At 39.9% G+C, this 24,388-nt stretch overlaps 1 protein-coding gene and 1 non-coding gene across 2 annotated transcripts in view; one reads left to right on the forward strand and one right to left on the reverse strand.

The window, feature by feature from the left end:
• PTPRD (protein tyrosine phosphatase receptor type D) overlaps positions 1–24,388 on the reverse strand; it is a 1,630,925-nt gene that overhangs the window by 1,571,650 nt on the left and 34,887 nt on the right. The gene's annotated exons all lie outside the window — the stretch shown is intronic.
• On the forward strand, positions 6,576–6,682 carry LOC127484971 (U6 spliceosomal RNA). The gene has a single exon (XR_007912175.2). It is a non-coding gene; the product is annotated as a U6 spliceosomal RNA (small nuclear RNA).

Here is a 24,388-nt window from a genome sequence, read left to right on the forward strand (position 1 = left end):
TTAGTGATGAAATTTAATGGTGTTTGTAAGTATCTCTGAAGCATTTGCCATATTAAACAGGGCTTAAATATATGGGGCCATTAAAATGTTGTTTTTAAGCTTAATAGACTTGGGCAAACAGGTATTTTTGAATAATCAACATCTCTAAGAGCATATGCCAAGTTTAAATGGTGAAAGTGGCCCGTTTTTGTGAGCACAGAGAAGACCTTGTTAACGGCTAGATAGAAAATGTACATGTGTATGGATTCTACCAGGCCCAGAGAGTTGATGCATATTTGCCTACTAAACAGTAAGTACTTGAACTTTATCATTACAATATGTCAACTGAATTGATATTCGCTCACTCCATAGCTTTTCTAGCAATAAAAACAATAACTGTGTCTATACCATGTGCTGTTTTATCCATTTCCTTGAGCTATCTTTGTTATTTTTGTTTTCTAATAGTGAAAAAAGATTCTTTCCTAACACTTGTAAATAAAAAGGAATACTCACTGTGGTCACACTTATAATTTTTTTAACAGATTTATTTACTTATTTGAAAGATAGTCACACAGAGAAGGAGAGAGAGAGAGAGAGGTCCTCCATCCATTGGTTCACCCCCCAATTGGCTGCAACAGCAGGAGCTGCACTGATCCGAAGCCAGGAGCTGCTTCTCGGTCTCCCACACGGGTGCAGGGGCCCAAGGCCTTGGGCCATCTTTTATTGCTTTCTCAGGCCATAGCAGAGAGCTGGGTTGGAAGTGGAGCAGCGGGGTCTTGAACCAGCGCCGGCTACGCCACAGCACTGGCCCCCACACCTATTATCTTATGTTAATTAGCAGGAAGCAGGCTGAACTAAATATACTAAAAATCCAATACACAAGTATACATTAATATAAATCGATAGATGGGCACATATATGATTGCCAACATATATCCACTAAGTCTCCTTAATGCTGTAGAGAAAGCTTATCAGCATAATGAAATACCCAAGGGTGGCTATTTATAAAGAAAGGGGGTTTATTTTGAATCACGGCTCTGGAGATTTAAGTTCCAAATAGCAAAAGGCAGGCTCCAGCACAGGCCCTCAAGGAATGCATAACAGCAGTGTAGGTGCACATGTGTATTTCTCTCCTCCTCCTTACAAAGCCAGCAGAGTTCAATCATGGGGCTGCACTCTGATGACCTAACATAATCCAATCACTTTCGTGAGGTCACCTCTAAGCATCCCAGTTGATGAACTTTCCACACTCTAAACATCACTAACATAAGATTTTGGGGAACTTCCTGCAGCAATTTGGAGGCACAAATGCTATTTAAACCACAGCAGAAACATTTCATATCAATAAAAGCATAAGTTATTATACTCAGAAATCCACTCCTATTATTATGTTCAATCTAAATCAAGAGGTTAAAAAATAATTTGATTCAGTGTTTAAAAATGTTCCTGGGCTGGCACTGTGGCACAGTGGGTTAATCCTCTGCCTGTGGCACCAGCATCCCATATGGGTGCTGGTTCTAGTCCTGGCTGCTCCACTTCTGATCCAGCTCTCTGGCCTCAGAAAGCAGTGGAAGATGGCCCAGGCGCTTGGGCCCCTGCAACCATATGGGAGATCCAGAAGAAGCTCCTGGCTTCAAATCAGCCCAGCTCTGGCTATTGCTGCCATTTGGGGAGTGAACCAGCAAATGGAAAACTACTCCCTCTATCTCTCCCTCTCATTGTCTGTAATTCTATCAAATAAATAAATAAAATCTTTAAAAAAAAAAATTCCAATTTCAACTTGGGCATGCTATCAACATAAAGTAATATTGCATATGCTCTTTCTCCTAGTTAGTTGTCTATAACTGGTTTCCATTAAGTCCCAGATATCAGTTAACTGTAAGAAAATGGACAGAAAAATGAAATAGATATTAAGATGAAAGCTATTATCAATAGAAAATTTTTGAGGACAAGACAGGCTGTTATTGATAAAGTATTGGAAATAATTTGTGAAATCCAACCTACTGCACCCTGAGAAATAACAGCATTAAAAAGGCAGAGAATAATCAAGAGGCAAGACACACTGAGATTTAATCTCTTACAATCAATATGTATTGATCTCTTGTTCTATACTAGCACTATGCTAGGCGAAAAAGTGAGTGCCCAGCATAATTCCTGCCCTTAAGGTGTTCAGAGTTCATTAGGGAAGCTCAACAACAACAAAAATCTATTCAAAAATATGATGAGTATATACATGTGGTGCTCTGAGAAGTATGCATTAGGGGTCCATTAAGCATGCCTGGGTTGACCAGAGAGGATATTACCAAGACATGATATAGGGATTGGTCCTGAAAGGATACTTACTTTTGCCTGGTAAAGGAGGAAGAAAGGGTAAAAGGATATGTAGGCTTAGAAATTCATGTCTTTGGAGCACTTGCTGTAGCAACAATGAGTATATCAATGTATCTACAGCACAGAAGACAAGTAGGATATAGTGAGAGCCAAAAAGAAAAAGGTAAGTGAAGGATGTTAAATGATAAGCCAAACAAATGAGAATTAAAACTAAAGAGGGGGTGTGTTTTAGTGGTAATAAACAACATTATTCCTTGAATATTTTACAAGTGAAATATATTCTGATCTTTAAAATAGACCAGAAGAATTACTATCATCTTCATTTTACAAATAAACACCAAAGCTTTCAAAAGGTAACTATTGTCTCTAGATTTAAATACACGGTAAGTGATTCAACACGATCTCACCCTTGAGATCATAATCTTTCCTACTCTCCTAAATAGCCAACTTTGCCAGATGTCTAAAAAGAGAACTTTACTGGTACAGTGCTATGTGAGAATAAATTGGAGAAATGAGAGCCTGAAAAGTGGAGATAACAGTTAAAAAGGTGCTGAAGGAACCTAAACTTCAGTGAAAAATCACTGATTTAAATCAGTGAACACATGGAATGGAAGCAATGGAGGCAGCCAATGGCCTCACTGCACAGAACACTCCCAAGGCCCTGGCAGGAACACTAGCAAAGGCTACACATGGTGATAACATTTTTGTAAAATTTACAAATGGCTTTATGGCAAATAGTTAAGGCTTCTTTTTCTCTACTCTTCCAATGTGTCACATTTTTATCCTTGTCCTATGTTGTTGGAAAGGCCACGTGTGTTTGCAGGTATGTCTAGAGAGATTTCTGAAGGCATTTTGTCTGAGAATACAGATTTATACAATTTGCAATGTCATAGCCTAAGTCATTCATAGATAATTACCTCCATTGCAGGACAAATTTTCAACAATACTTCTACCACACATGCATTAACTCATCTAGCTTTGAGAGATGAATCTGTAGGGAGATCTGATCGCAATGCAGAGGTCCATCAGCACCCAGCACAGTATTTAGATCATAGAGAAATAAGACTTGAATTATAAGGAGCCAGAAACAATTCTGAGGAAAATTTGGAGTCATCAGTCAAGTAAATTATATGCGGGTAAAGTAAGAAAACTTCAGAAAGTTTGTGGAAAATGTGTGGAATCAAAAACTTATTTTGATGCAAATATTCTTTAAAATCCTGTACACAGTTTTTGATTCCATTTTCCACACACTTGTGAAGTTCTGGCATCTGTTATCGATTAGCAAAAATGATACTGGAGCAGGTGTCATGGCATATCAGATTAAGCCACTGCCTACAACACTGGCATCCCATTTGGGCATCAGTTTTATTTAATCCCTACTTTGGGTCCCTACTTTTTCACTTACTAGTCCAGCTCCCTGCTAATGTCCTGGGAAAGCAGCAGCAGATTTCCCAAATACTTGGGCCCCCTACAACCATGTGGGAGACCTGGATAGAGTTCTAGGCTCCAGGTTTCAGTCAGGTCCAGGCCTGGTCATTATGGCCATTTGAGGAGTGAACCAGATGATGGAAGATCTCTCTCTTTGTAACTGTCTTTCAAATAAATAAAATCTTAAAAAAAAAAAGGATACCTAGAGAATATATTGTAGGCAATTATCAGTATTTAACCTCTTTCTTATTTTCTAATGGGGATCAAATTTAATAGTATTTGTTGTGGGCATAAACCTCCAGCAGGCCTTCAAATATCAACCTGGTATTTGAAGCTGCATGTTTTAAGTCACATGTTCTATCAGATAGTGTCTTAGTACATCTGATACTTCTCATGACAATGTCTACTGGCTCCGGACTAAACAGCAAGTAAAACTTTCACTGACACAACAAAATGATCAACCCATACAACAGACAACAGCTATATATCATTTGCTATAGCGAGAATGGAAACACATTTGTTTCACATGAAAACGTGATTACTATGCAAGCCAGAAAAAGAAATGAAGAAAATTTTATGGAATTGAGTCAAGAAAAAAGGGTTATTTGGATTTGGTTGGTATTTTTGTAATTTTAAATATGAATATTCTTGTGATTTATTTCTTCATTCTAAGTATTCACTTTCAAAGATATGTTGTATTCTTAAAGAAAATGACCACCCCCCAAATGATATCCAGTTTTGACCCCAAAACATGGATGCATCCACAGTCAAAAGAACAAAATACAATGGTTGGGCAGATGAGAAACCTTTTATATGTGTGAATACTATTTTATCTAATGATGTGGAGACTCATATAATTCCACAGTGCCTACGATGAGTTTCTGGGTAGAATATTGAAAATATAAAGCTGGGAGGAATAATGAAATTATAAAATGGAGGGTCTCAAGCTCAATGGGAGCTAAAGGGGAAAAATATGAACATTCTAATTTTCTTGAAATCAGGCTGGTATTTCAGCAAAATTTCATAAAGTCTACAAAGCAACGGTGGGTAGATGTTTGGCACAGCCATCAGTACATATAGAAATGCCTGGTTTCAAGTTCCAACTCCTCCATTTTTCTTTTAGATTTTTTTTTAAAGATCTACTTTATTTATTTGAGAGACAGAGTTACAAAGAAAGGTAGACAGAGAGAGAGAGAGAGAGAGAGAGGTCTTCCATCCGCTGGTTCACTCTCAGATGACTGCAATGGCCGGAGCTGCACCAATCCAAAGCCAGGAGCTTCCTCTGGATCTCCTACATGGGCACAGGGGCCCAAGCACTTGGGCCATCTTTCACTGCTTTCCAAGGCCATAGCAGAGAGCTGGATCGGAAGAGGAGCAGCTGGGACTAGAACCGGCGCCCATATGGGATACCAGAGCTTCAGGCCAGGGCATTAGCCCACTGCGCCAGCACCCCTCCAGCACTTTTTTTTTTTTTTTTTTTTTGACAGGCAGAATGGACAGTGAGAGAGAGAGACAGAGAGAAAGGTCTTCCTTTTACCGTTGGTTCACCCTCCAATGGCCGCTGCGGCCGGCGTGGTGCGGCCGGTGCACCGCGCTGATCCGATGGCAGGAGCCAGGTACTTATCCTGGTCTCCATGGGGTGCAGGGCCCAAGCACTTGGGCCATCCTCCACTGCACTCCCAGGCCACAGCAGAGAGCTGGCCTGGAAGAGGGGCAACCGGGACAGAATCCGGCGCCCTGAACGGGACTAGAACCCGGTGTGCCAGCGCCGCAAGGCAGAGGATTAACCTAGTGAGCCGCGGTGCGGGCCCCTCCAGCACTTCTAATCTGACTTCTTGCTAGTGTGTACGTTGGGAGGCAGCAAGTAATGGCTGAAGTTTTTGGACCTTGCCATCTATACAGCAGACCATGTTGAGTTCCAGGCTCAAATCTTTGGCCTGGCTTATCTCTGGCTTTTGGATGCATTTAGGGAGTCAACCAGTGGTTACAAGATCTGTCTCTGCCTTTGAATTAAAGTGAAACTAAAAATGAAAAATTTTAAGATGGTTAGAGACTCACAGATTAGCCAAAAGAGAAGAAAAGCCAAGGAAGGGAATGTAACAAAAACTATTTACCAATGTATATTGAGGGGTACAGTCTGATTATCAAATTTTAACCGGGTTAATATTGTTGAGTTATTTTCTCCAGTGGTATTACAGGGGAGAAAATTATTCTTTCCACATCCAATACTAGGTTCAGGGCTGAGGCACCTATAGTAACATTAACAAGATAAAAAAATCACTAACTATGTTTTATATGACTCAGGACTTCAGAAATGAAGACCCACAGCAATACAGAAAGCTGTGTATGTTTATTTTAAAGTTGATGTAGAAAAAATAGGAATTTTTACATTCAATTCACATCCAAGAAATTTACAAAGCATAAGAGCACAAGGACATCTATAGAAATTAATTTGGAATCAAAATCTATATATCTTACCTACCATTTTTCAAAGTCATGTGACCATGAAGTTCTTTTAAAATAAAAGCAATTAACTTGCACGTAAGAAGGCCAAGAGAAGTGCTTGTAGTCAGACTGAAAAAAATCTGTTAAATGACCACCAATTAGGTTGCAGGATGTGTATTAGAGTTGAATTAAAAAGTTAAAATTTCAATATATAAATATACATTATAGAAAATTGCTCTTCAAATGAATAAGTGGAAATGAACTTTGGAATTTCAAAGTGCTGGCTATAGAACTGGCCATTCAGCAGGTACAGCATCATTTAAAGACAGAACAGTAGAAAACACTCAAAGGACAGTACCAAAGGACTTCAAGAAGTTTTGAAAGACTATTGCGTGCTCGCTTCAGCAGCACATACACTAAAATTGGAATGACACAGAGAAGATTAGCATGGCCCCTGCGCAAGGATGACACGCAAATTCGTGAAGTGTTCCATATTTAAAAAAAAAAAAGAATATTGCACTGCTTCATAGGAGGAGTCATATAATTATTGTCAGTTCAATATTACATCAACACCAATGGGAACCAAGGTAAAGCCACGTATCTAAATGGGGGAGGCAGGCCTTAGAAGGCCAGTCTTTAGAAAACAAGCTGTAGAATATGTGAAAGTTCTTGGCTAAGAGATTGATGCCTCAGTGATCATTAAAAAAGGGTTAAAAACAAGGAGAGTTTGAGCCTTTCAAGGGAAAAACAAAGAAAATAAAGGGAGTTGAGATACAGATTGTTTAGGTTGAGGGCTTTCATTTTTAACTTTTCATGGAGATTAAAAAAAAAAAAAAAAGGCCAAGAAATACAGAAAGAAAGCACAAGGATTAAAAGTACCTTGGAGTACAAACTTTCCTACAAACCCCTTAGAGTTGCAAATATCCTTTCTCAGTAGTTCCTAAAGGAAGATCAGCCACTTGAAGTTTCTAAGGTATACACATCAAGAAAAGGATATTCAATTCCAGAGAAGATTTCTGTCAAAATAAGCAAACTAAAATGTCCATAAGTAGAACACATTCAGGAAATCCTGCATACTATGTTCCTTTGGATTATCTTTGTGTTCATTTGTGTTATAAAATTTTTGAGATAACCTCCAGTTTACATTAAACAAATTCACTTATCTTTAATGCTTCTCCAACTCATTTTCATAAAACAGTGACTAGAGTGATCACTAGTGGAGAATTTCTTCAAGACAAATGGCAATATCAGAACATCTCAGTTGATTAAGTGATTTTCAAAACTCCTTCCAAACATTTGTAACTATCAAGTATGGATCTATAGGCCAGCGCCACGGCTAACTAGGCTCATCCTCCACCTGCGGCACCGGCACCCCATGTTCTAGACACGGTTGGGGCACCGGATTCTGTCCGAGTTGCTCCTCTTCCAGTCCAGCTCTCTGTTGTGGCCCGGAAAGGCAGTGGAGGATGGCCCAAGAGCTTGGGTCCTGCACCTGCATGGGAGACCAGGAGGAAGCACCTGGCTCCTGGCTTGGGATCAGCGCAGCACGCCGGCCACAACGTGCCGGCTGTAGCGGCCACTTTGGGGGGTGAACCAATGGAAAAAGGAAGACCTTTCTCTCTCTCTCTCACTGTCTAACTCTGCCTATCTAAAAAAAAAAAAAAAAAAAGAAAAAGAAAAAGAAAAAAAAAGTGTGGATCTATAAAGAACAGATGGTATTGAGGGTTCCTGGGAATAGGGGCAGGCCAGACTGGATCTATCTTTCAGCTCCTTTCAAGCACATACACACTAAACAAATCAGGATGAAAGTCCCTTAACAAATTCTAATCAAGGATGACAAGTTCTAGGTTTCCAGGACAAGATCTAGGGCTCAATAAAAAACAAGCCAGAAAGGGCTCCACTGAAACTGTCTCCAGCATTCACAGTAGCTTATGTATATCGCTATATTTGTTCCTTGGAGATAATGTGATAAACACATACAAATGTCTCTAGATTGTGACACCTCAGTGGCTTGGTCTTTCTCTACCAGCCCCTCTGATCCTACCGTTTGGAGCTTCTTAGTTAAATGAAACTTCATTTCTACTCTCACTGTTGTATTCAGTCCTGTAAATTGTCAGACACCAGTACGTGAACCTGCACTCATCGCACTAGTTTTCCCCCAACAGTATGAGGCTGGGTGGATGAGTTAAAACATAAATAAAAACTAAAAAGTATTCTCTATGTACTATAAGTTTCTGACAAAAAAAACTTGCTTTATCTTTGCAGCTCATCATTGTACTCAATAAATGTATTGCAACAGAGTTCCACTTCATTAACATTAGGTGTATAATTATAGTCTGCCTATTTAACATTGAATAGGCCATGGATATATTTTTTAATAATTTTTATTTAATAAATGTGAATTTACTAAGTGCAACTTTTGTATTGTTGTGCCATGGATATATTTTAATATTCACATTCACTGTTTAAGCCTCAAGAAATGAGCTCATCCTCATCTCTGCCTCATAGCAACAAGTATGCCAAGCAATTTAAAGCTTGTAAAACAATAGTCACTCAAAATCTAATGAAAGTTTAAAAAATATGCAACACAAGCATTTACATCTTTAATACAAGGAGATAAATGATTAGTAGAGCTTTCTGACAACTGCTCAAGCATTAATCTCTTGATTCTATACTAAGAGTTCAGAATCCATTTAAATAAGAAAGGCATTATAAATGAAAGAGCCACTTGACTGATTTTTTTTCCATTTGAAAAGGAATAAAAAATTAGATACTTATTTAAAAGTCATCTTCTATCAGGAGTAAATATTAAGCACTTCTATTATCTAACAACTTTGAATTTTAGAGGTCTTTTTAGTGGCAAATATAAAGAGATTTTTTATGGTGAATATTGAGAATACATTCATAGAAGGGAAATTCTTTTATACACCTACGTCCTTCCTTATAAAATAAAGCTACCAACTTTAAGCCAACTTTTCTCTATGCTGCATCAAGTAAAAGTGAGCTAAGGAAGATAAAAGTATCTTCAAACAAAGAATGAAGATATACTATATCTTAACTCCAAGAGGATTCTCCTTTTGTCAAAAGATGTCCTTCTGTAATTGGTTCTGAGTTTAAAGCATGCAAATCCTATTGCAACTATTACTGCATCTTTCAATATTAATTTCAAATAACCTACAGAAAGCAAGTCTATCAAAGTAAATAAAGGAAACATTATCTGCAATGGTTTAAATATTAACCTCAGTGTCTTTCAAAAATCCACATAGTAAAGGCCTGTCTCCATGATAGGGCTATTGGGAGGTGGTAGAACATTTAAGAGGTGGGGTCTCCTAGGAGAGCCTTAGATCATTGAGTGAATATCTCCAAAGGGAATTATGAGATCCAGTGTTCGTTCATTCTCTCTCCACTTCCCTCCCCTCTTTGTTCCTGGATTGAAATGTAACTACTTGCTGTAACATGCACTTCAACCATCACCATCTGCCATTGATCATGATGCTCTCATTGGGATAGAATGGATATGGTACATTGTCCCTGAATGCTCAAAAACCTCCAAAAATAGAAAGCTAAATAAGCTTCTTATCTAAGTTAGTGTCCTTGGATATTTCATTGCAGTAGTTTTGATCAATACACAAAACTAGTACTAATATATCTAAAGATGTTAAAATGCATTTTAAATGGTTTATGCCAGAAACTTGGAGTAGCAGGCTAGAGAAAGCATAAAATGCCATAAAATTAGAGTATTACAGGTGATTCTGGTGAAGGTTCAGCAGACAATGATGCTTACAGAAATGTAGACAGGAAAGGCCATCATGATGAGGTCTGGATGGAAATAATTATTCTGTTGTGAGTTGGAACTCAAGACCAGACCATGGCAAAGAACCTGCCCATATTGTGTCCAAGCCCTGAGGCATTGTGGGAAGCTGAACTTAATGATGATGGACATTGGCCATATTCACTAAATTTTAGAATAAAATCCTGGAGCCAGAAGCAGGATAATGGAAACATTTGAAAAATTTGCATCCTGATCAAGGAGGATATAGTTGCTAAAGAGATTAGCACAGATAAAAAGATGCCAAGTGGTTTGCATCAGAACTGCATAACAGATGCTTTGAAGCCTCTGATACTCCTATCACAGGTCTAGTGGTTTAGAAATACGTAAATCTGTTTCCAAGACCTTCAAGAGGCAGAATTCTTTCAGAAAAGAGCCCCAGGATAACCTGCTACTCAGGGCCAGCTTCAGATTCTGGCTTGTCAAGGACGTGCTGTAGGCTACTGCAGCCTTAGTTCAAGCAGGTTCATCTGTAGCTTATGCAAGCAGCATACACACTTATGTCCACAGGATACTGTTTTTGTAGTTAGGCAGAATGCAAAAATTATCTGGTCACAGAGCTTTCCATTAAGACTTCAGAGAAAAGTTTGGGAGGCCAGTGTGCTCTGTTGTCGGAGACCCCTGCACGAGCCCCTGATGGCTTGATACACAGCTGAGCTATGAGAATCTGTCAGATGTGGAGACTTCAGCCATCAGCAGTGTGCAACACTCACAAGGAAAAGCTGCAGGCATCTGTATGGCTTCTCAGTGAGCAGACGCGGAGAGAAGACGCAGCAGCAGGGCTGCTCAACCCCATGGGAGTTCATCTCTACAGAAGTGTGCTCCATGTTGTGCATGTAAGACCTTTAGGATTTAATGTTTACTTGTCAAGTTTTAAGCTTGCTTTGGGGGCAATTTGTCTGCCTTTCATTTTGAACCCCACCTCCCCTTTTGGAATATGGATGTTTAGTTGGTAAGACTAATATTTAAACTTTGGTTTGATTTTATAAGGGTTCACACCTAAGTTTATCTTGAGATTCATATGATATTTTGAATTTGGGTTTTCAAAGACTTTGAGACTTTTGGGGACAGTATGAATGCATTTTGCCTTTTGAGATGATCAGGGGCAGAATGCTAGTATTCAGGTCTTAGTTTGAGTATCCCTCAAAGGTCCATATTTCAAAGACTAGTACCCAGGGTGGTGCTACTGGAAGGTGCTAGAACATGTAAGAGTTGTGTCCTATGGCAGGTCCTTCAGTCATTGGCAGCATATCTTTGAAGGGGATTTGTCACTCCCCCACTCACGGAGGAACGACACTGGACCCTGCGCTGTTCTCTTTGCCCGGCCCTTCCCGGGTTTGCTGCCGCTCCTCCAATCAAGAGCAGGATCAGCTCCTGCAGCTTGTAGTCGAATTGGTGAGGAAGCTGTGTGGAAGTTGTCTATTCCCTCTCAGTGCCATATGGTGGGAGATCAGATGCATAGGATTAGTCTTAGCAGTTCCAGTAATTTAGTTTCGTATCGGTTGCTCCCCACAGGGATTGTGGCACCCTGTCTCTCTTTGCTTTGTATGTTCCTGGGTCAAGTTGTTGCTGTTTGCTCTGACACATACTCTGGTCATTATTGTCCACTATCTTCCATGTGGTCCTAATCAAAATTGAGTGCAGGAGACATAGCCCTGCAACCTCCAAAACTGTATTCTAAATACCTTTTTTCTCCTTTAAAAAAAAAGTTAGGGGGCTGACACTGTGGCTCACTTGGCTAATCCTCCACCTGCGGCACCGGCACCCCATATGGGCGCTGGATTCTAGGCCCGGTTGCTCCTCTTCCAGTCTAGCTCTCTGCTGTGGCCCGGGAGGGCAGTGGAGGATGGCCCAAGTGCTTGGGCATCTGTACCCGCGTGGGAGACCAGGAGGAAGCACCTTGCTCCAAGCTTTGGATTGGTGCAGCGCCGGCCATAGCTGCCATTTGGGGTTGAACCAACAGAATGAAGACCTTTCTCTGTCTCTCTCACTGTCTAACTCTGCCTGTCAAAAAAAATTGCTTATGTGAAAGGCAAAGTGATGAAGAGGGACAAATAGGGAGAAATAAAAGGAAGGGAAGAGGCAATCAGGTGAGGGGGAGGGAAGGAGTGAGAGAGGAGAGACGGAGAATTCTTCTATCCACTGGGTCACTTTCCAAAGGCCTGCAACAGCCAGAGCTGGGCCAGGAGCTAGGAACTATACCTGGTCCTCCCATAGGATTGACAGGGGCCTAAGTACTTAGACCATCTTGTGCTCCTTTTCCAGGTGTGCTTTAGTAGTGTGGGGAGCAACTCGGACTAGACTAAGTTACTGGAATTAAGACTTATTCTATGCATCTGCTCTCCCACAATATGGCGCTGAGAAGGGAGAAACAGCTTCTACACAGCTGCCTCCAGTTCAACCAATAAACTGTAGGACTTGCTCCTGATTGGAGGAGAGCAGCGTACTCGGCATGTGGGTAGCAGAGTTGGGATTGGTGGAAGAGGACTATAAAGGAGGAGAGAGACAACATGCACCAGGAACATCTAAGGGGAACATCTATCTGAAGGAACACCTGTGCAGCCCCCGAGAGAGCCGGCCGGCGGTGTGCCGCTCCCCCGCAGAAGTGGGGAAAAGTGGCAGGGGGAACCGCCCTTCCACGGAGGTGGAAGGGATGGTAGCCAACCCGGGAAGAACCAGCAGCAAACCCGGGGAGGGCCGAGCAGACAAAAGAATAGCGCAGGGCTTAGTGTCGTTCCTCCACGAAGAGGGGGAGCGACAAGTAGGAACCTGTATCAGAAGCAGAGCAGTAGGGACTTGGGGATGCTAGTGTCACAAGCATTGGTTTAACCTATTGCATCACAATGAAGGCACCAAAATTTGTATATTACATTAATTGCCTCAGGTATTTCATTTAATGCACATTTGATACAGTACATACATCCGTGTGGCCTTTGTAAAGTAAGTCAGCAGAACTTTAGTTAGATTAAGACATAGTTTCATATGGGATTTTTAGAATCTAAGTTCACCTTAGATTTATTTTGGTTTAAAAAGTAACAATTTCAAAATTGGAGCAAACAAACTCTTTGTTAAAGGTTAAACTCAAAAGAAAACCAATTCCCTCTTCAAGACACTGGCTAGGCCATTGCATGTTTTTGCATACTGTATAAACCTGAAGTATCCTTTTTATGGCCAACCAGAATATATGTTGGTACAAAGCATAAGCAAGTAGTGCTAACATCAGAAGAGCATAATGATGAACGATAGTTTATTTTTCAATTTACATAAGAGTCAGCCTGGGTAACTGCCAAAACTGAAGCACATAGAACAAACAAGTAGATAAGATTGAGAAAAAAATAATCTGCTTAAGTTTTATACATTTAAAATGGAATTCTTATAGCATCAACTGCTATATTAGCAACCTAGGTTTCTAAAGAACATTTCCCAAGGCCTGGTCTCATTTATTTGAATATTGTTTTCCTCCTTGAATCAGTATAGATCACAAATTCCACTTTGGGTTTGCACACTGGTGATACTGATGATGTGAGCTCATTTTAAAATTTCTTTTACTTTATTTATGAAATAGCAATAAACAATGATCTGAAATGCCCAAGGACAGAACCCCAGAGGTTCATGTAGCTCCCTTTTTCTTCCATGTTTTCTTCATAACATGTCCTAACTTTGCAGTCCTGTCAATGATGCAAACTAGGTCAAAAAGATGGATCACTGGAATTTGCTTCCTGTGTCTTTGGAATTTGTAGTCAACTCACTAGCTAAGACAGTAATTTTGCCTCCTATTTTGTGTTGTAACTCTAATCTCTGGGTTCCACATCTGGAAATCTAATTGTTCTATCACTTGGGCCATTTCTGTGCATTTACAACTTTGTTGTATATATTAGGGACACCTTCTGTATGTATACCTTAAAACTTTTCTATAGGAAAGCCTCACTGTATAGCAACATACCTCACAAAAAATACAGACTGTTCAAGTCAGCAACCCAACATTCAGAACAGGTTCTCTGTCTTATAACTGTTTCCCAATAAGTATTTGTTGAATGACCACCTCATCAGCCCTACTGCAAATATTATCTTGGCACCTTTAGCACAGGTTTCCAACCAAACCTGATCTCCCCCCACCTAAGATCTCTAATGTAATGGACAAAATGTCAATATCTAGATTAATAATACATTGAACACAGGCTACATGTAAGAGAATCAAAAATTGCACACATCATGATTTAACATAAGACAATGAAATATGAGTATTCAAAGAATTTAATGGAAATTGTATATCTTGAAAAATTATGTGTGGATTTAAGAAAACATTTTTACCAAATCTTTTATTTTCACATGAATTTTTCAAAGCTTTCTCCTATATTATTATTGAAGCATATGGAATTTATTGAGACAACCTACTTTCATGGAGTATTTATTCCCACCAATTAAAAAACACTTTTCTGTGTATCTAACTTTTTATTATATATTTTTACTGTTTATAAACCTCAGCATGTATCTAGGGAGTGATGTTGCCAGACATGTAAGAATTATGCAAGTACTATATATATGCTAAAACACTTGAAATGTTGCAGGGTTACTAAGGGAGTGACTTGTAATACTAACGTTACCATCACACTTAACTGAGCATCCTGATAAACAAGGCAAGTCAGTAAAATGCTCAGAGATAGTTTTCATTAATTGTAAAAATATCAAACTTTTATAAGAAACCAAGTTTTTCATCATTTCAATGTAATAGAAAAAATGAAATTATTTTTTCATTGAATTGCCTAATATTGACAATTCAGAAATGATTGTCTTTAGTTCCTTGATTTAATGTAATTTAATTTGGATAGCAATTGTATTTCTGTATTTCCTCATTTTAAATACATCAGTGAAATTTTCACTCATTACAGTAATGTTCCCAAATAGATGAAATCTAAAGGCAATCAAATTGGCACTATTTTATTCAGGTAGCTTACAACTAATATAAGAGGATTCTTTGTAATGTCTAGGATCTCTGCTGAGTGTACCAATGGTATCTAAGGGGAAAACAGAAGTTTAAAATACAAAAGCAGTTTATTTCTTTCTTTCAGATATAAGGGAAATGACTGACAGCTGATGAAAAAGCACATAACAAATGAGGGAAAAAAGGAATTATTTAAAGAAATCTTGTTCAATATTATAATAATGAACTTGAAGCCTCTTAATATGAGAAAGAACATGATGGCTTCAAAAGAGAGAAGACAGAAAAGCTAGATCATAAGAGATTTTGGGACACCTACCTTAACTGATCTCTTATCTCAGCAATGAATGGAACTAAGAAAAGGACATATACAAATGCCTATTATATTCCAATGTAAAAAGTTACATCCTCATAAGGTGGCATTTATAAGCACATACCACATTCGAGGACATGGATTCAATTACTGGCTTTGGCTCCTGACTCCAGCTTCCTGCTAATGCACATGGCAGTCGTGCAAGTGATGGCTCCAGTACCTGGATTCCTGCCACCCATGTAGGAGACCTAGATTGAGCTCCAAATTCCTGTCTCTGGATCCAGCATAGCCCTGGCCCAATCTCTGTTACCACAGATATTTAGGGAATAAATCAGGGGATGGCAGCATGCTTACTTGCAATCTTACTGCCCCTCAATTTTTCTAATTTTTTCCATCAAAAATGCAGGGTTATGAAATGTACAAAAAACTGATGGTCATGTGTGATCAACTCCTAACCTTAGGAAGAATTGTTTTCCACTAGAATTAAATAACAATCTATGTCTAGTTTCATCCCTCTACATGTGTATCTCTCATTCCCATAAAGCATTTTTTTCTGAAAGTAGGCTCATCCCTGAGATAGGAAAAGATAATTATTCAATTGTGAAATATTTCATGTTATAGCACTGTACTCACTGCCTTTCCTACTCCAGAAGCCCACCTGTGGGAATGTGGGTCAGTACAGCTCAAGAATCATATTATAGTGAACACTGAATCACATATAGCTGATTAATAAAAATTTTAAGAAGGGCAAATTCCATTTCTTCAGATACTGAGAATTCATGAAGTTATAATAAAATTCTATAATATAAAAATTCAGGGACAAGATGGTGGTATAGAGGCAGGAGATTCTGAGTCATGCAGGGAAAAATGGATAGTTAGCAAGAGGGGGTATAAGCCAGTGGCGAATCAAAAGAAATTTGTGCAGAGTGGCTGAGGAGTCCACCAGAGACTGCTCAAGTCCATGCTGGAGGAGCAGAGAGGGAGAGGTAGTGGATATGCAGTGAAGGACAATGCAGGGACCGAGCGGAGACTGGCACTATTGCCCCCAATGAACCAGGTGAGAGGGCTTGGCATACCACACTGCATTTGAAACTCCAAGCAGGAAGGAGGAGAAATTGTAGGGTAATGGGCAGAGAGGTTGGGCACACCATGGACCTTCTGTATGTCACCCCCTTCCTCAACCAGACATACAACTGGTGTAGAGAAGCCATATTGATTGTTTACATTTTCAAGTGTAAAGGGACTGTTGCATCTGCCTCCCATATACACACACCCATCAATTGCAGGAGCCACCTCACAACATGCCCCACTGGGGGACAAGGACCACAACATTTCAGAGTGATTTCCTCCCCACCATGCAAGCTGTACAAAAAGAGTAGTCCTAAACAGTGAAAACCTGAGCTCATTTTATGCACCAGTGAGAAGCATGCCTGGCCACCAGTAGGTGGGGCTTAGTGCACCAAAGCCCTGGTACCCACTTCCATCATGATTCGCAACTGAACATAGCTCCCAGAGGCAGGGCTGTGTGCTTCCACTTTCAATGCGCAGACTCATTGCAGAGGGAAATCAATTTGAAAATCAACCAGAAATGCTGAGGAACAAAGGAAAAATCCTGAATAAGGAAGATCTTATTAATTCACCAGAGGAGCAATACAAATCCTCAATAATGGAGGCTGAGAAGGGATAGAGGATATGCCAGAAAAGGAACTGAGAAAATTAATAGTAACATTACTTAGAAGCAATCAGAAACAATTTCATGATCTAAATGAAATTTTAGGGGATGGCGCCATGGCGCACTAGGTTAATCCTCTGCCTGCAGCGCCGGCATCCCATATGGGTGCCAGGTTCTAGTCCCAGTTGCTCCTTTTCCAGTCCAGCTCTCTGCTGTGGCCTGGAAAAGCAGTGGAGGATGGCCCAAGAGCTTGGTCCCTGTACCTGCATGGGAGCCGGGAGGAAGCACCTGGATCCTAGCTTCAGATGGGAGCAGCTCCAGACGTTGTGGCCACTTGGGGAGTGAACCAACAGAAAGAAGACCTTTCTCTCTTTCTCTCTCTCTCATACTGTCTGTAACTCTGCCTGTCAAATAAATAAAATCTTTTATAAAAATTAAAAAAAATTGAGATTTTAAAGAGAAGCCAGAATGAAATATTCAAAATGAAGAATAGATTAAATAAAAAAAAATGCAGTGGAAAATCTTAGCAATAGAATAAACAGAAGAAAAAGTATCTGAACTAGAAGACAAACTTCTGCAAATAATACAGCCAGACCAAATACAAGAAGAAATTAGAAAATTAAACTCACATTTGGAGAATTACAAGATTCTATCAAATGACCAAACTTACAGATCCTAGGAATTCCAGAAGGTGTGGAAAGAGAGAAGGGATTAGGAAGCCTTCTTAATGAGATAGTAACATAAAATTTCCCCAATTTGGAGAAAGAGACATCCAAGTACAATAAATACACAGAACTTCCAATAGACAGGACCAGCAAAGAACTTCACCATGACACCCAATAGCAAAACTCACCTCAGTGAAGCACAAAGAACAGATCTTAAAATGTGCATGAGAGGAATGACAAATCCTATTCAGAGGAAACAAAATAGACTCACTCTGGACTTCTCATTGCAAACACTACAGTCAAGGAGACAATGGCAAGGCATATTCCAAGTCCTAAGAGAAAAAACTGTCAACCCAGAATACTGTACACTGCAAACACTCTCATTTATGAATGAAGGATAAATAAGGATCTTCCACAACAAGCAGATATTGAAAGAATTTGAAACTACTCACCCAGCCCTACAAAAGATGCTCAAGGATGTGCTACACACAGAAACAGGAACATCACCTCAAAAGAAGATGAACGTAGAAAATGACCCAGCAAAAGTACAAATGAAATCCAAAATACATAAACAGGACTATTTAAGGAAACATGGCAGAGCAAAGACGATATTTAACAATAGTCACACTGAATGTAAATGGTTTCAACTCCCCAGTTCAAAGAAATAAACTGGCTGAATGTATTAAAAAAGTAAAACCATCTATTTGCTGCCTACAAGAAACATACCTTACCAAAAAAGACACACACAGACTGAAAGTGAAAGGATGGGAAAAATAATCCATGCTAATAGAAACGAAAAAAGAGCTGGTGTGGCCATCCTAACATCAGACAAAATAGACTTAACACAAAAATTATTAAGATACAAAGAAGGACACTACATAATGATTAAAGGATCTATTCAATGGGAAGATGTGACTATTATAAATGTATATGCACCTAATTACAGGGCAACTGGCTATTTAAAAGAATTGTTTTGTTGTTGTAGAGATTCTCAATCTCTTTGTAGATTTTGGTTATTAATCCTTTATCAGTTGCATAGATTGCAAATAATTTTTCCCAGCACCTGGGCCATCCTCCACTGCCCTCCCAGGCCACAGCAGAAGCTGGACTGGAAGAGGAGCAACCGGGACTAGAACCAGTGGCCATATGGGATGCCAGCACTGCTGGCGGATGATTAACCAAGTGAGCCACAGCACCAGCCCCAAAAATTTTATCTTACATTTGTAAGATGATACATAGCATAGAGTGTCTTTATGCAACCATCTAAATTGAGCCTCACAACAACTCTTCATTTAGATAGAAAAATTCCCATTTTAGTGAGGATTAATAAATACCACCATAGTTGGGAGAAGTTGGAGAGCCAGGCTTATGTGACTCAACACAGTAATTGTCATTTAATCTGTGACTGAGGAAGTGTCAACATCTCTAAGCTCCAGATGAATGATATAAACAACCTTAAAATAATCTTTTAATATTGGAAGAAATAAAGCATGAAGTGATTAGCCCAGTGGCTTCACTCAGCAAGCATTCTCCTAAATAATTATTTCATGAGTAGTAGCTCATAAAATTATTTTATGAGCATAGTGGTATTGTTATTAATAAGGTATTGGACTGTCAATTTTGTGACTTGTTAGGAAACAACAATGGAGAACAGAAGAAGAGTTGAAACTTAAGGGGGTTTGATGTCAAAGAGTTTGTTCTTAGATCTGTACTACACAAGCTTATTTAAATAGGAATCAAATAATACAAAAAGTTGGTATCTGAAGGAAAAGATTAATTCTTATAAAGAAGAGTGGATTTGAATATGCAAAGCCCTTTTCATCTATTACAACACAGGATTTATACACACAGATTTCTTCAAGTACACTTTAATGCAATCATTATTTGTGTTAGAAAATCTACTCTTCAGTGAAAACAAGATAGTAACTTTCTCAGCTTAAAAAGCGCTTTGGTTAAAACGGTGTCTAATGACTATTCACGTAGGAAGAATGACCTCTTAAATGATGCTTATCAGTCTCTTGCTCATGAGCATTAATAGTACTCTTTAAGTTAGAGAAACTCTTTTAGTGACTGAAAGAGAGAGCTTAGGAGCACCAATATCATAAAACTTTTGCAAGGGAAACAAGAACAAGAAAACACACAATGTAGGAAGGAAACTTACAAAAAAGCAAACTTTCAATTGAGCCTGATGACAGGCCTTAGACATGCTAATTGTTGCCTAATGGGGTGTCTGTTCCAAGCTCCAAGTTATCATTTTGTGTCAAAATGGCTAGGTAAAAACCATATCCAACATAAGACTGAATAGGGTTGGAATTTTTTGGACCAGCATTGGGTTGTGAAAATCTTGGCTGTTGTCTCTCCTTTGCTTTAGAGCTCCCATGTTCTTATTGCTTCTCACTATGCCACGTGTCTTTAATAAACTCATAGGATTTGTCTCCAATAGAATAAAAACCATCCAACTCCAGATGGTTGTGAGGTGGGGCTTCCATCTTATCCCATCAGACAACATGACCAGCCCTCTGGACTATGGAGGACAATATTTGCCAAAGCCACCCTCAAACCACAGGAAAGACAGCAAGAGAAGACCCATAGGCAGATCTATGCCTATGTGCCAGCTAGAAGAAAATACAGAAAATGGACTGTTACCCATTCTACTCCCTTAGATTATAGGGTACTTCTCTCAGAAGGGGCAGTGCGTAACATAGCAAGATACTAACTTAATTAGCCTATGTGTCTAACAGGGGACAAAGAAAATGGGAATTTTTTGAAGAAAGTGGGAATGTCTGTGTGGTTGAATGAGGAAAGCAAGCCTTGGTAGCAGACCAGTATTTGCATATCACAAAATTCACCTCTGTTCCATAACCTTGTTATGGGTCCCAGCCCTCTCCTAGAGGCAGCTTAAGGGAATCTTCCCTGCCAAAACCAAGGTAGCTCTTTAGCTTATTAGTAAATTCTGAGAGCAATTTCAGGAATTTGATACCAGGAAACCTTCCATCTAGCAATATCCTAGTAGGGAGGAGAAACAGAGCATATATACTCATACTCATAAAAACAAAACAAAACAAAACAAAAAAAAACTCCTGTACAAAATGGACTAGGCTCTGTTTTTCCCTGAAATGCCTGCCTAGTTTGTTTTCTTCAATAAACTTGATTAGCACACTTACTGCTTAAAAAAAAAAAAAACCCTAAACGAAAGATCTCTGTGAGTGAGATCCCAGTGGAAAGAACAGGTCTTCAAAGAAGGAGGTACCTTGTCGCTTCCCGTCTTCGTGGAGGAGCGACACTAAACCCTGCCTAGGCTTCATATCCGAGTCACGGCACCATTATGTCGCTCCCCCTCTTCATGGAGGAACGACACCAAACCCTGCCTAGGCTTCATATCCGAGTCACGGCACCATTATGTCGCTCCCCCTCTTCGTGGAGGAACGACACAGGACCCTGCGCTGTTCTTTCATCTGCTCGGCCCTCCCCGGGTTTGCTGCTGGTTCTTCCCGGGTTGGCTACCATCCCTTCCACCTCCGTGGAAGGGCGGTTCCCCCTGGCCACTTTCCCCACTACCGCGGGGGAGCAGCACACCGCCGGCCGGCTCTCTCGGGGGCTGCACAGGTGTTCCTTCAGATGTTCCCCTTAGATGTTCCTGGTGCATGTTGTCTCTCTCCTCCTTTATAGTCCTCCTCCGCCAATCCCAACTCGGCTGCCCACACGCCGAGTACGCTGCTCTCCTCCAATCAGGAGCAGGATCAGCTCCTGGAGGTCATCACTCAAGTTGGCAAGAGGCAGCTGCGTAGAAGCTGTTTTCTCCTCTCCCAGCGCCATATTGTGGGAGAGCAGATGCATAGAATAAGTCTTAATTCCAGTAACTCAGTCCAGTCTGGGTTGCTCCCCACAGTACCTTTCTCTGAAGGGAGGAGAGAACCTCCACTTTGACTATGACCTTGTCTAAACAAGATAAGAGTCAGAGAACTCAAGGGGCTTCCATAGCCTTGGAAACTCATGACTGGTGCATAGGGAGATTACTGATGCCATAAACAGGAGTGTTAATTTGTAAAGTCAACAACAGGAGTCACTGTGCACTTACTCCTCATGTAGGATCTCTGTCCTTAATGTGCTGTACATTGAGACTTAATGCTATAACGAGTACTCAAACAGTATATTTCACTTTGTGTTTCTATGGGGGTGCAAACTGTTGAAATCTTTACTTAATGTATACTAAACTGATCTTCTGTAAAAAAAAAAAAAAAAAAAAAAAAAAAAAAAGGAAGAAATTATCAATTCCCAACTTGACTCTCACTGGGATTAAACATGACAATAGGTCTGATCTGATTTCATCATCATTTAAAAAATCATTTATTATTTTTCACTTTATGTTTCTGTGTGGGAGCAAACTGTTGAAATCTTTACTTAATGTATGCTAAACTGATCTTCTGTATATAAAGAGAATCGAAAATGAATCTTGATGTGAATGGAAGGGAAGAGGGAGTGGGAAAGGGGAGGGTTGTGGGTGGGAGGGATGTTATGGGGGGGAAGCCACTGTAATCCATAAGCCGTACTTTGGAAATTTATATTCATTAAACAAAAGTTTAAAAAAAAGTGAGCAAAATTAATATTTTAATTCAACAAATAATGTGTTCACTTGCCCAGAACTAACTCTTAAAAGGAACCATGATCCTGACCTCAGACTTGTAAGACAATCAATTTTAGATAAAAAAGTATCACCGAAGGAAAGATTGAAAGGAGACAGGCATAAGCAGAAGCGTAAGAGTGATAGAATGTATCATTTAGCAAGGAGTTACTAAAACCTTTTGAGCAGAGAGATAACAATCTCTCAGAGAGGTGGAAGATGTCCTAGACACATACTTACTTTCCCATTATATGTTTCTTACTCTTGTAGGATTTATTTGAAAGTCAGAGGGAGAGACAGACAGATCTTCCATCTGCTAATTCACTCTCCAAATGGCTGTAACAGCCAGGCTGAAGCCAAGGGCTTCTTCTAGGTCTCCTAATTGGGTAGCAGGGGCCAAAGCACTTAGGTTATCCTCTACTGTTTTCCAGGCACATTAGCAAGGAGCTTGATTTCCAGTAGAGCAGCCAGGACAGAATCCACGCCCATATGGGATGCTGGCATCAGCTCTACCCACTGGGCCACAACACTGGCCCCACTCCCTGTCGTCATCTTGCTAACACAGCCCCACTTATGTTCAGATAAGGATAATCCTCTAATTTTAAGAAACAGGTAAACAGGAGTTTCATACACAGTAAATAAAATAAGATGAAGTATTTGCTAGGAAGTTTGTGAGAAAATCTCAGTAAGCATGCATGAGTGGTGAGAGAAGATAGATTCTGTCTGCTCTGATCTGCTGTCTTGCTAATTTTCAATGTATTCTTTTTTAAAAAATATTTATTTATTTGAAAGGCAGAGTTACAGAAAGGCAGAGGCTGAAAGTTCTTCCATCTTTTGGTTCACTCCCCAGATGGCCACAATGGCTGAAGCTCAGCCAATCAGAAGCTAGGAGCTTCTTCTAGGTCTCTCACGTGGGTGCAGGGGCCCAAGGACTTGGGCCATTCTCTACTGCTTTCCTAGGCCATAGCAGAGAGCTGGATTAGAAGTGGAGAAGCCAGGACTCACACCAGTGCCCTTATGGGATGCTGGCATTTCAGGCAGCAGCTTTACCCACTACGCCTCAGTGCCGGCCCCTCATAGTATTCTTATGACATAAAACCTCATACTCAAGTAATTCCCTATGTGTTTAAGTTGCTGTTAACCATGCTCTCTCTTTCATATGTTTTCATCAAAACTATTCAATACTCTATTATCAATTCATCAAAACTATTCCATACTCTATCAATACCATGGTTTATAAGTAATGAAGTTTAAAGGTTGATTGAAGGGTTAAGTGATTCGACAATGGCTTGTACAGAGTAAAAGACAAGTTTCTATGACTCTTGTCAGTTGTTCACTGGAGGAAAAATGAAAATATAAGTGGGAAGCATATAACATGAGTTGAATTTTTCAAAAAGCTGTCTAAATAAGAGATAAGGAAAAGAGAAATATGAAGCTAACTCAGCCACAATGTGTTTGACCAAGGAGTTTGACATTCCATGATGAGAAATAGAAAATCAGAAGGGAAGATGGACAAGTCTGAGGCTATCTTAGAATAATCAGGAAGTTGGCAAGTATGACAGAACAAAGACATAAGACTCAGTCAATCTTGCTCAATGCCCAAAGATAGAACTTATTCCTTGTCCCTGAATCTCAATTCAGTCTCATATTTTATTGTCTTTACGTCCCAACCCTGCATTCTTCCCCAGGTTCAGAGCACAGCAGCCGCATGAAACACCAGTACAGAGGACTACATCCCCAATCCTAGCTTACCTATGATATAAAAAGGCCCTGCCCCTGGGATTGGGGCCTCCTGCCTCCTGTTCCATCATTGTGCACACTGGCAGTTAGTCACCCACCTCTGCAGAATTTTCTCTGAATAAATTCAGTCTGTCTATAAATTCACATTCTGCCTCCACTCTGTTCTGCGCCTCTTTCCTAACAAGTATAAAATACATATTAAGAGGCAGATAAACAATGCAGTATTTAGGCAGAATTCAACAGCAAATTGAAATATAAATCTATGCAAGTAGACAGAAGAAAGAAGCAAAAGACGAGCATCAAAGGCCTTGGCAACTTTCAGCATTTGGAGACTAAATGGAGAAGTCAGCTAAAGAGCCAAAAAAACAGATCAGACAATGGACTGTGGCTGCCCAACTAGGAACGGTAGTTTTAGACAACTTTGAA

Source organism: Oryctolagus cuniculus, chromosome 1 (assembly GCF_964237555.1).
Source record: "Oryctolagus cuniculus chromosome 1, mOryCun1.1, whole genome shotgun sequence".
NCBI lineage: Eukaryota > Metazoa > Chordata > Mammalia > Lagomorpha > Leporidae > Oryctolagus > Oryctolagus cuniculus.